The sequence below is a fragment of the Mus caroli genome, chromosome 16, assembly GCF_900094665.2.
Source record: "Mus caroli chromosome 16, CAROLI_EIJ_v1.1, whole genome shotgun sequence".
NCBI classification, from domain to species: Eukaryota; Metazoa; Chordata; class Mammalia; order Rodentia; family Muridae; genus Mus; species Mus caroli.
Genome location: NC_034585.1, coordinates 34,980,813 through 34,993,740, shown reverse-complemented (window position 1 = coordinate 34,993,740; position 12,928 = coordinate 34,980,813). Strand labels below are relative to the sequence as shown.

The 12,928-nt window shown below is 44.5% G+C and overlaps 1 protein-coding gene across 1 annotated transcript in view; it reads right to left on the bottom strand.

The window, feature by feature from the left end:
• The window catches only part of Gpr156 (G protein-coupled receptor 156), a 98,086-nt gene extending 85,693 nt beyond the window's left edge, over positions 1 to 12,393 (bottom strand). The window contains exon 1 of the mRNA XM_021185045.1: positions 12,231 to 12,393. The gene's annotated coding sequence lies outside the window, so the exon portion shown is untranslated. The remainder of the gene's footprint in view (positions 1 to 12,230) is intronic.
• Between the last annotated feature and the right edge of the window lie 535 nt (positions 12,394 to 12,928).

Below are 12,928 nucleotides of genomic sequence, written 5' to 3'. Positions count from 1 at the left end.
ACCCACATGCTACCTCACAAACATCTGTACCTTCAGTTCCAGGGAATCTGATGCCCTCTTCTGGCATCTGTGGGCACTACATCAATGCAGTGCATAGACACACATGCAGGCTGCCATGCTTCCCACCAATGATAATGGATCAAACCTCTAAAATTCTTTTAAAAATCTTTTTAAAAAATAATAATAGTAAACAATCCAAATGGTTCTGATTAGCTTTTCAGCATTTTTTAAAGATTTATTTTCATTATGTATGCATGTGTCTGTGTGGGTACATGAGTTCAGGGCCCTGGATGGCCAGAGGCATCCAATCTCTCTGAAGCTGGAGTTATAGGTGGTTGTGAGCCAGCCACCTGACATGGGTGCTAGGAATTGAATTCTCCTCTTTGGGAAGAGCAATACTTTTAACCATTGAGCAATTGCTCCAGTTCCCTTAGCTTTAAAAAGCATTTTCCCCTGCTTTGTCTATGCTACGTCCAGGCCAGTAAACACCTGGTGGGAAACTGTTGATAGATGACTAGGCTGATTTTGCTTTGCTTTCTTTTCTCTTCTTCTTCTTTCATGATTGTGGTCTCCTGTGCCCAGTTCTTGTGGCATTCCTTTCTTCTCAGCACTACCAGACTGTACATTATTCTTCTTGGCTTCTGAGGCTCCTAGCAGATCCTTTATTGGGCAATTGGCTCTGGAATGTGAGGCATTCAGTGAGTTTCTCTCCTTTTGGGGGGCTGGAGGGGGGCAGGAGGGGGGCAGGTTCTTAGCTCTTAAGTTCTTGGCTGCCTTAGTAGGTCTCCTGTGATTTTGAATGATTTTTTTAAAAATCAAGCTTTTCTAGATTTTTATCCATGAAGCAATAATCTACTGAGTTAGCCTGAGACTGCCAGACGCAGATGCTTAATATCTGGAGAGATCTTTAACTTGGCTGTATTGTTGTTGTTATTGACAAGACAAATAGGTTAAAGGTAGCACCTACAGGCTGCTGAGATGGCTAAGCAGGTAAGGATGCTTGTTGCTAAGTCTGATGTCCTGAATTGGATTCCTGGGTTCCACATGGCAAAAGGTGATAACCGAGACCCTTGAATTCTCCTCTGACTTCCACGTGCACACTATGGCATGCATGTGAGCACACACAAATAAAGAAAGGTAATTTTAAAATAAATATAATGTTTACCTTATAAGTACATATGACAGGACAAATACTACACACTATGACTATTCTTAGTGTCATAGTTAGGGCTTCCATTGCTGTGAAGAGACACTGCGACCAAGGCAATTCCCATTAAGGACAGCATTTAATTGGATCTAATTTACAGTTTTAGAGGTTTAATCCATTATCATAGCAGGAAGCATGGTGGCAGGCAGGCAGACATGGTGCTGGAGGAGCTGAGAGCTCTACATCTTGTTCCCAAGGCAAATAGGAGAAAACTGACTTCCAGGGAGGTAGGAGGAGGGTCCCGAGGCCTACCCTGAAAGTGATACACTTCCTCCAATAAGACCACACCTCCTAATAGTGCCACTCCCTGGACCAAGTGTATGCAGACACATGAGTCTATGGGGCCTAGACCCATTCAAACCACTACACTTAGTATTAACTACATCGATAAGACACATAGTGGAATCTGTAAGTTATAAAAGTCACATCTGTATGTATTAATTTTACTATCACTGTTATCAAACATGTATTTGAAATTTAAAAGTTTATATAAGATGCATACTAACTTAAAAGCCAACGTTTATTTGCAGGCATCTATATGTGCAAACTAACTTTTAGACATTTCTCCTTAGAAATCAGTTGTTGTAATTTCTCCTCTGCCTCTTCAATTTTAATGTTTGCTCTGGGATACAAAATCTACTCTGAAGCTGCTAAGCCAAAACTGCAGCCTACAGAATCAGGTCAGAAGCTGCCTGGGAAGGGAACATTCGCTAACATTTGCACTGTAAGTGCAGAACCCCACTGGAGCTCCTGATGGGTTTAGGATCACAAATTCCCATAAGGTGTTTGCTAGCTCACCGGGCCCACGTTAACAGGACCTGGCTTGCTTGTGCTCACCAGCGTACCCCAATCCTCCTGTTATTAGATTCATCTCTAGTGTGGTGGGGAATCCCACTTTTCCCTAGTCAGAGAGACTAAGTTTCAAAGTCCAACAGGAGCAAAACTAAAAATGAGAGCCTAATACCCTGAAAAGCTCATTCCTAACTCCAGGGTTCACAAAACTCATTTGTTTAAAACTGCTCACATCTCTTGCTTGGCACCGATCCTTAAGCTCCAAGACCCCTACCTTTGCACATAATTATCTCACGTCAAATAATGAGTTACAGTTGATTGACTATATACTTAGAAAGCGCCCCATGTCCTTGAAATGGAAGAAGACAGATTAAGGAACGGAATGTCCTTTCTCAATTAAACCATTTTTTAAAAGGCACAACACAGCAGATATAGCTTTGTGAGAGGTGCAGAGAAACTTGCTATTGAAAACCGGGCCCTGCTCTGCAGACGGTCCGTCCCTTACACAGTCTCACCCAAGAGGAAGGCCATGTATAATTCCACTCCACAGCATGGAATAAATGAACAAGGGGGGATTATAAACAGTCTGGCCAACCAAACACAAGATGGAGGCAAGGCAACCAGATCCTGCAGACCCGCTGAGCTGGTATAATCCCTGCTTGGCAGAGAGTCTCCTTGTAGGCTCTCCTGCTGAGACACACAGGCCTTCCTGCGGGAAGGTAGGGGGAGAAAGACAAAAGGAGGGAGGGGACCACCTCCTCATTCGCGCAGAGAATGACAATTGCGTGTATTCCCTTTGGCCCAGAAATGCCAGGCTGGGGACTCTGTCCAACAGAAATGGGAATCTAAGTGCATGGGGCATATAGCTCAGTTATAGAACATAGCACGGCATGCATTAGACCCTAGGTTCAACCTCTAGCCCACTGAAGAATAAATTAACAAACAAAACCAACCCCCTCAACCTGGATAAACATAGAAAGAATGGCGACTGTAGCGTAGTTTGTTGTGTAAAAAAAGAAACTGGAGGTAAACGTGAATAGCTATCAATGGGAAAAATTACAAAATTTCCTATTAATATTAAATTGGATCATTTATATCGTTACTCTAGAATAATGTACATAATAGGGTGAATAAAAGAAAACAGCATAATTGCTGACATGTTATGATTCTGTTTACACGAAGTATCAAAATAAATTCCACACTGGTTTGGGATGAACAGGACTGAAAGCATCCACACCGAACTTCTGACCCATTTCCCAGAATGAGCAAAACTGAGAAAGTTTAAGTTTGATAGCGTTTTTCTCGTATACCACGTTCTCACCGGGCTTGTTATAGAGTGAGAATTAGTTTTGTAATCTAAGAATTCAACATGGTTAACATTTTTAAAGGATCAGATATTTTATAATTGCAAGGAAGACCAGCCCCACCTGGTCCCCGAGCTCAGTGGGACATGTGGTTTTCTGGCATGTGCTTTCAATTGATCTGAGTGGACAAAGGTAAAGAGGCGCTTCTCCTGGAGAGAGGACTGGCCTGGTGTCATTCAACAGAAGCCAATTAAAGCACAGAATCGACAGTGCTACTGGACAAACCAAGCGGTCGTGAAACGATAATCATATCTACTCCATTAATGCCTCAGCTACAGAGCCTCCCAGGAGGCTGCTAGAGCCCTGTGCAGCCGGCAAAGACATGCATGAGAATAGCCCAGGCTTTTGTCTGTGAATAGCCCACCACTCCAACTACTGACAGCCTTTTCTGGCACCGCTTGCTTCCTCCAGAGATGAGATGCACAGAGCTGGCCCAGCCTCTGCAGGAATTCACATGTAACTGTGGAGAGACACAGCTGCCCAGGCTTGGAGTGTCTGTGACTTCATTCCCTTACTTTCATTCTAATGGACACGTTTGGGATCTTCAGCGTGTGTGTGTGTGTGTGTGTGTGTGTGTGTGTGTGTGTGTGTGTGTGAGACATAAATGGAATTCAAAAACTTTTTTTTTCCAGATTCCTGAAATCTGAAGAATTTGATTTTTAACCACCATTTGTCTTTGACTGCCCTTTTTTCCCACAGTCAAGGTTGTAGAAGAGGGAGAGGGCCGGTTGTGGTGGTGCACACCGGTAGGATTTGCTCCTCCAATGTTGGTGGGATTGCAAGCTGGTACAACCACTCTGGAAATCAGTCCGGCTGTTCCTCAGAAAATTGGAAATATTACTACCTGAGGACCCAGCTATAACACTCCTGAGCATACACCCAAAAGAAGCTCCAACATATAACAAGGACACATGCTCCACTATGTTTATAGCAGTGTTATTTATAATAGCCAGAAGCTGGAAATAACCCAGATGCCCTTCAATAGAGGAATAGATACAGAAAATATGGTACATTTACACAATGGAGTACTACTCAGCTATTAAAAACAATGACTTCATGAAATTCTTAGGCAAATGGATGGAACTAGAAAATATCATCCTGACTGAGGTAACCCAATCACAAAAGAACACACATGGTATGCACTCACTGATATGTGGATATTAGGCCAAAAGTTCATAATATGCAAGATCCAATTCACAGACCACATGAAGCTCAAGAAGAAGGAAGACCAAAGTGTGGGTGCTCCAGTCCTTAGAAGGGGAAACAAAATACCCATGGGAGGAAATATGGGGACAAAGTGTGGTGCACAGACTGAAGAAAGCCATCCAGAGACTGCCCCACCTGGGGATCCATCCCATATATAGTCACCAAACCCAGACACTATTATGGATGCCAACAAGTGCATGCTAACAGGAGCCTGATATAGCTGTCTCCTGAGAGGCTCTTCCAGAACCTGACAAATACAGAGACGGATGCTTGCAGACAACCACTGGACTGAGCACGGGGTCCCCAGTGGAGGAGTTAGAGAAAGAACTGAAGGAGCTGAAGGGGTTTGCATCCCTATAGGAAGAACAATATCAACCAACCAGCCACCATAGAGCTCCCAGGGGCTAACCACCAACCAGAGAGTACACATGGAGCGACTCATGGCTCCAGCTGCATATGTAGCAGAGGATGGCCTTGTCTGGCATCACTGGGAGGAGAGGCCCTTGGTTCTGTGAAGGCTTAATGCCCCAGTGTAGGGGAATGCCAGGGTGGGGAGGTGGGAGTGGGTGGGTGGGGGAACACCCTCATAGAAAGCAGGAGGAGGGGCGATGAAATAAGGGGTCTGTCTCTGTGGTCCCCATCTGGTGGTCTGGGAAGATGGTCTGGAAGCTCCATCACTTACTGTCTTAAGGTTTTATTGCTGTGAAGAGACGCCATGACGCCAGCAACTCTTACAAAGGAAAGCATTTCATTGGAATTGGCTTACAAAGGTTTAGTCCACTGTCATCATCACGGCAGACATGGTGCTGGAGAAGGAGCTGAGAGTTCTACATCCACATTGACAAGCACCAGGAAGAGAAAGACATGCTGGGCCTGGCTTGAGCATCTAAGACCACAAAGCTCATTCCCAGTGATAAACTCCGTCTAATAAGGCCATACCTTCAATAATGTCACTCTTTTAGAGCCCATGAGGGCCATTTTTATTCAAACCATCACAGTTACTAGCCCTCAACTAAAATATACTGACCCAGATTTGGGTCCAGGGGATGAAGGCTACTTAGACCTCAGTTTTCCCCACTGAAGTAAAGGAGTTTTGATAAAGAGATGAGACTCAGTGCACAGCCTCTAACTTCCGTTTGACTTGGAGCATTTGAGTTTTGTCAGGGGCAGTAAGGTGGGTAGAGAGGCCTATTTCTGGCCATATCTGGGCACATAGTGAGGCATAGTGAAACAAGATGTCACTGAGTCTCTAGGCTGGACAGGACATGGTGGGATAGTCTGGAAGTACCTTCTGTAACCATATCTCAAGGTTTGCCTATGTGGGGTGCACATCCCAAGAGTGACTCAGTATCTGACCCAGTCTCTAGCTTAAAGTTACATGGATGCCTACGGCAAACAGATTAAGTCCAACCATTGCCCTGACCTTTAGCTTTCTAGCTGGCCTGCTGTCTGTCTATATATGTATGTATCCATCTATCTATCATCTATGTATGTATCTATTTATGCATGTACATATATATGTATTATGTATCTGTCTTAGTCAGGGTTTCTATTCCTGCACAAACATCATGACCAAGAAGCAAGTTGGGGAGGAAAGGGTTTATTCGGCTTACACTTCCATGCTGCTGTTCATCACCAAAGGAAGTCAGGACTGGAACTCAGACAGGTCAGGGAGCAGGAGCTGATGCAGAGGCCATGGAGGGATGTTCTTTACTGGCTTGCCTCCCCTGGCTTGCTCAGCCTACTCTCTTATAGAACCCAAGACTACCAGCCCAGGGATGGTCCCACCCACAAGGGGCCTTTCCCCCTTGATCACTAATTGAGAAAATGCCTTAGTTGGATCTCATGGAGGCATTTCCTCAACTGAAGCTCCTTTCTCTGTGATAACTCCAGCTGTGTCAAGTTGACACAAAAATAGCCAGTACAGTATCTACCCATCATCTATCTATGTATCTATGTATTTATCTATGTATCTATCTCTCTATGCATCTATTTATGTATCTATGTCTCTATCATCTATGTTTTATTATCTATTTATCTATGTACCTATGCATGTATGTATTTGCATATTTATGTATATATGTATGTATGTATGTATGTATCTATCTATCTATCTATCTATCTATCTATCTATCTATCTATCAGGCTGGCCTTGAACTCACAGAGATCCTCTTGCCTTGTTTCCTGAGTGCTGGGATTAAAGATGTGTGCCACCCACCAGCTTTATCTCTTACCAAAACCAGGCCACCAACCCCCTCGTCTTCTTTGTACTTCGATTAAACCATACTAGCACTTTGGTCCTGATTATCATACCTGATCTTGTTATAATTCAAATGACAAATTTGCCTCTGGAAAAAGCCTTTACACTGTAGCTGTCAATCAGGGAGGCATCGATCCTTCAGAACTCAACCCCGAAGCCACTTCTTCCTGTGACTTATTCCTCTTATGAAAATCCTGCAGACTCTCCTCCTGCCTACAGACTCTCATTTGAAGGCAATAAAATGCACTTGTAGCACTGGGCATAGTTAGTTTGTGTAGGCTCTGTCCATGACAGAATCAGGGGAACTAAGCCTTTTACAAGACTGGTCCCTTCGTTCTTCCGTTTGAAATGTAAGCATTCCACTTTAATTAATCCTTCTTCATTTTAGCAAGTTCTTTTCACTGTCCCCTCTGGGTCACATCTGTGAATGTTCCAAATTAACAAGCCCTTCTCTTCCTAAGCCATTCCAACGGCGTATGCTTGATGTGGACAGGCTGAAAGCTCGTCTTTTTCTGTGTGCTCATTATCTCCATCCCCAGAAAGGGGGATGCTCTGATGTTGGCCTTGGTAACACGGGGTTGTCTGAGGCTGTATCATCTGTCTGTATAGCGCCTGATTATGACAAACAGCTCAGAAAAACGCCTTGAGAAATCTAGATGGAAAGCAATGCCCCATGGAAACACATAAATATTTTATCGGGCTCTGAACAAGACTCTTTCTCATGAATGTTTTAGCACCTCAGTAGCATAATGTTCAGGGGCTGATTAGAGTCAACTTGTACTGGGGCCGAGAAGCTGAGAGAGGGGGAGGGGAATATGTCAGGGAGGGGAGGAAGCATTCTGCACTGTCTCTTTTAAGGACCTAAAACATATTTAAGAAATTCCCGAGGGCTCCCCTGATTTGCATGGGTGTCCATTTTCAAAGTGCTATCTCCTCCACACCCCAGAATATAAGGTAGATTAGCTCTTAGCAGTAATGCCTTCAGATGGAAACACTGTGCCCATCACTGAGCCCCTGTCAGGAGGATTTTCTATTTCAAGTGAAATACTAAGGATAGAAAAAAGGATAGAATAAGGCAGACTCTATAAGCATATTCATAGCTGCCTGATTCAAAATAGCCCCAAACCAGAAGCAACCTGAGTGTCCATCGATAAGAGCATGAATAAACACACAGTAATCGCTATACAGTGGCTACCACTCTGAAGCAAAAAGAAATGACCTCATGATACACTCAAGAGCAACAATGAATCTCAGGGTGTTTCACAGCAAAAAGAAGGCAGACAAAGAGTATATGCTATGCAGGAGCTATTAACATCCAAGTAAGAGGAATACATTGTTTCTAGATGGTGGAGGTGGCTAGAGAGAGGCATGAAGAGAAATTGGAGGGAGTGAAGTTTTGTGTATTTTGCTTGGGATGTGTGGTCAAACTGAGCTCGATTCCAGCAGGTGCAGCTTAGAAGACAAAAGGCTCACTGATCTCCAGATCATCGTTCACCTATAAAATATTGATTGCCTGAGTGGGGCTTCTAGTATTTTACCAGTGGTTTCACAAGCCTAGTGGGAGAGAGATAAGCCTGTGTTTGTGTCATTAGTTATCTAATCAATTCAATAATATCTGTTAATTGCTTATCATTTGCCAACTAGCAGCATAACCATGAATACAACAACAGCAGTAGCTGCAGCAGTAGCTGCAGCAGCAGCAACAACAACAACAAAAATTCTTGCCCTTTCTGGTGGAGAATATAACAATTGACAGAGACAGAGATCGGGCATCAAAAGGTGACAAATGCCAGGGACATTCTCACAAGGATGAGAAGGGGGGTGTTCTCAGGCAGAGTGAAACCATTAAGGACAGTGGGAAACAGATGTGATTCAATGAGGCTAAGTACGTTCTGTCACACAGGACTGTGGTCACCTCTAATGGAGAACTGGGTGTTATTAAGTGTCGGGATGCTCTTCCAGGGTTTTACACTGGGGAATGATGAATCCAACTGTCTCTTAAGAAGAAGACATTTATAATCTCTGTATTGGGGGATGAGGCAGGAGGACTGGGAATTGGAGGCTAGACTGAGCTGCATAAGTACAACTTTGTTGCAATGAATGAGTGAACGAACAAACAAATGAATGAGTAAAAGAAGAGCATCAGTCTGCCTTTCTCCCTCTTGTTTTTTACTGAATGCCGGATGTTCTATCTTAAATTTGGAGGGAGAGAGAGAGAGGGACAGAGAGATGGAGACAGAGAGACAGAGACAGAGAGACAGAGAGAGGAATAAAGGATCAAGAGATTTGTTGTCTATTATGGGAAATTTAGAAGAGTAACATTCATATAATTCATCCCCCCCCCAAATCTTTCTTGTATTTCTTTCTTTCTTTTTTTTTTTTTTTTTTTTTTTTTTTTTTTTTTTTTTTTTTTTTTTTTTTTTGGTTTTTTTCGAGACAGGGTTTCTCTGTATAGTCCTGGCTGTCCTGGAACTCACTTTGTAGACCAGGCTGGCCTCGAACTCAGAAATCCGCCTGCCTCTGCCTCCCGAGTGCTGGGATTAAAGGCGTGCGCCACCACGCCCGGCTCGTATTTATTTCTTAATAAGTTTCTGATTTAACGGCAGTCAAGGCCTGGATCACATACTTAGACTCTTATTATTATTTTTTATGTTTTAAGATAATAATTAGTGGGCCAGTGGTTAAGGGCACTGGCTGCTCTTGCTGATGAACAGTATTCTGTTCCCAGAATCCACGTGGTAGCTCACAACCGGCTGCCATTTCCGTTCCAGAGGGATCGGATGCCCTCTTCTGTTTTCCGTGAGTACTGTGTGCATGCACTGCACAAACATACATGCAGGCAAAACAACACATGTGCCAAAAGTGAAAACAAATAATTAAAAAAAATAATAATATAATTAAATGTTTATAAGAAAGAAATGGAGATAACTTCTGGGCATCTTTAAAATTTCTCATAGTAAAATGTTGGTAGAAAAGGTGAGGGACTTGAATTCTCTGTCAGCATTTTTAGCGAACTCTTTAGAAAGGAAACACTAATAAGTTCACAGTCCTTTTTGTAAAATAAGGGCTCTGTTTGTTTTCCGTTCAACTATGAATCCAGTTTCTCTGCCCAAGTCATCTGCCCTTCACTGCTTCTGTGGCTTACAGGAGCCCTGGCCATTCTTTTTCTCTCTTCTCTGCCTCGGGTTACTCTCTGAAAACATTCAGGGTATAAAATGAAACATGAATTCAGGCCAGGGAGGAAGCTCACCAGGTAAACACTTGCTGTGAGTGTTTGGATCCCCAGACCATATAGAAAGCCATGTGCTGTGCGTTCAGTTCTGTGAACCCAGCTTTCTTAACGGGAGGTGAGAGGCAGAGACAGGAGAATCCTTAGATTCAGGCCTGCTAGCCTGGTGCACACAGCTAACAAATAAATGACCCTGCCTCAAACAAAATGGAAGCAAGAACCCAACCTGAGGCATCTGACTGCATGTGCCTGCACACACGCATACACACACACTCTCATATATATATATATATATATATATATATATATATATATATAATACACACACACATTCACACACAAACACATATATACATGTGCACACACACATAGACATATGGAAACACACACACTCACAAATACACACATACACACATATACATGCATGCACACACACACTACATACACTATCACACACAAACATGCATGCACGCACAAGGGTATTTTTTTTTAAAGGTGAATCTGAGGAGAGAGGGCACTTCTTAGAGGCCTCTATTTCTTCCAATAAAACTTTCAAATGCCCTTACGGACAAATAGCAAGAAAGTGTAATAGAGGAGCCCTCATTGTGAAACAGTGTGGTTCTTAGGCCTAGCATAGTAGCACACACCTTTAATTCCAGCACCTGGAAAGTAGAGGTACCTGGATCTCTGTGAGTTCAAGGCTACCTGATCTACAGATCAAGTTCCAGGATAGCCAAGGCTGTATAAAGAAACCCGGTCCTGAGAAACCCAAACAAACCAAAACAAAATGGTGTGTCTGAGGCCCCTTCCTTTTAGTTAACTTCATTCCTTTGCTCATTCTTCCACTCTCTAGGACAGAAGATGCTTTTTGCCATTTGCCCTCCTGGTCTCTGCTGAAGGACATTCCTGTTTTCCCAAGACTGGGCTTCTCTATTCCCAAGTTTCCATAACGGCTTTGCCTCTGACCAGACCAACTCTAGACTATTAGGGAACAGAGAGAAGCTAAAGCTGGAGGCAATGACAGAGAAGCAGAGGGAATATGCCAGATGCAGTGGTGGTCCTGCAGGGGAATCACACAGACAAAATGGGGACCAGGGAGCCCCCTCTCTTTCTGAGAGAGTCCCAATTCAAGCCAGCCTGCCAAGGCACTTTATATCCCAGAGTCAAAGTGTCTAAAGCCCCCAGAAAAGTGATTCCCTTCTCATTTTATCTGGATACACCCATTTGTTCCTTCTGCGGCAGTTAAAACTACAAACTTGGAAGCCTGGCTGGTGTTCCAACTCCTGGGAGAATCCAGCTATTGGTGGAGAAAAGGTGTTTCTCCCCCACCCTCTTTGGCGGCCTTGCTGCTTAATTAACACACCAACAAATATGGTGGTTTTAAACTCCCATCTGAAAACTTTTCTTTTTCAATGAAGTATTCACACTCTTAGCATCTCCCTCCACCGCTTGTTTAAGGAATACACCGGGGAAAACAGGTTTATCAGAGGTCCCGGCATAATGTACCTAGTTCTTTTGCATCCAGAAAATAAACAAATGGGTAAAGTAGCGACACCGTTTTCCCTACACAGTTTAATCTCGAAATGTTAACAGGTAACAGAAAGCATTAAGGAAGTAGCATGTGATGCCCAACTTTCTAAGTGGAAGCCTCTACAACATGCTTGGAAACTGCTGCTGATCAGATCCAAGGATGCTCAGGAGCCTGGGTCACTCCTCCGGTGCCCAGGAACAAAGCCTCCACACAGAACACAGGCGGTGTAGTAAAACTTTCTTCTCAGACTTCAGAGAGGGGGTGGGGGAACGTCAGCTCACCACCCTGCCCTCGGGGTGAGCTTGCACCTGCAGGGTAGATTTGGGGTCACGCTTGGAAATCACCAGAGTGTGGGAAATCGTTCTGAGATCTCCTTTTTGAGCACTTTGTTGCTTATTCAATAAAATAGAGAAGTCACACTCGGTTCACTCTCCCCTCTCCTTTTTCCTCCCAAATTACCAACACCATCCCTGGTGCGTGGCCACGCGCTCTTCCCTACTTTTTGGACTTCTTAGATCATTTCTGAATATCCTGCTCAGGTTTTGAATAGGAGAGGGGACTCCTGCCCTCTCCATTTCTTACTGGAGGTGTCTGTGTCCATAGGGAGGTCCTACAAAATCTGGGGTCTTCAAGGTGCTCACCTTGCGGTGTCCCCGGCCGCAGAGAAGCGCCGAGCCCACGGCTGGGATTGAGGCGCGCGTGCTCTCCCGGTCTCTGGTGGGCTCTCGGGTTTGGAAGGCGGCGGGAGGGACGCGGACCGCGCCCATCGCCTCGTAGACAGCAGGAGTGGCGGCTGTGCGGTGTGCGCGGTGCCCTGCGGGTCGCCTCCTCCTCTGTCCGCCCGCCGTCCCTCCTCTGGCGCCACCCCGCGCCGCGACCGGACCCTGCGCTCGGCTGCAGGCTGCTCTACTCCCTTTGCTCCCTTTACTCCCGCATCCTCCACTCCTCCAAGGACGTCCACTCCTGTCTGAGCGGTTCTCTGGGCGACTCCCTGCCTCTGTGCTCAAAGAGCCGCTTGCGGCGCCGGTCTGGGGAGCCCTGTAGCCCGAGGATGCTCAGGCCTCCCGGAGCAGGTCCTGTACCTGGTTCCTCAGGCTAAGATCCCGGTTTCTGGTTTTTTATTTTTTGTTTTTGATACGGGGGTATCCATTAGCTTTCCCTTGGCCTTTTGCATTTCTCCTTTCCTCTTCTTTTTCTTACTCCCCGCCTTTCCCTCTCATCTCTTCTTTTTCCTCATTCTTCATTTTTTATTTGGGCAGTTTTTGATTCTTTACATTGAGCTTGTGTTTATTTTAGAAAGACAAGAATGTTGCTTATAATAGGAATGCATGTGTGTGTG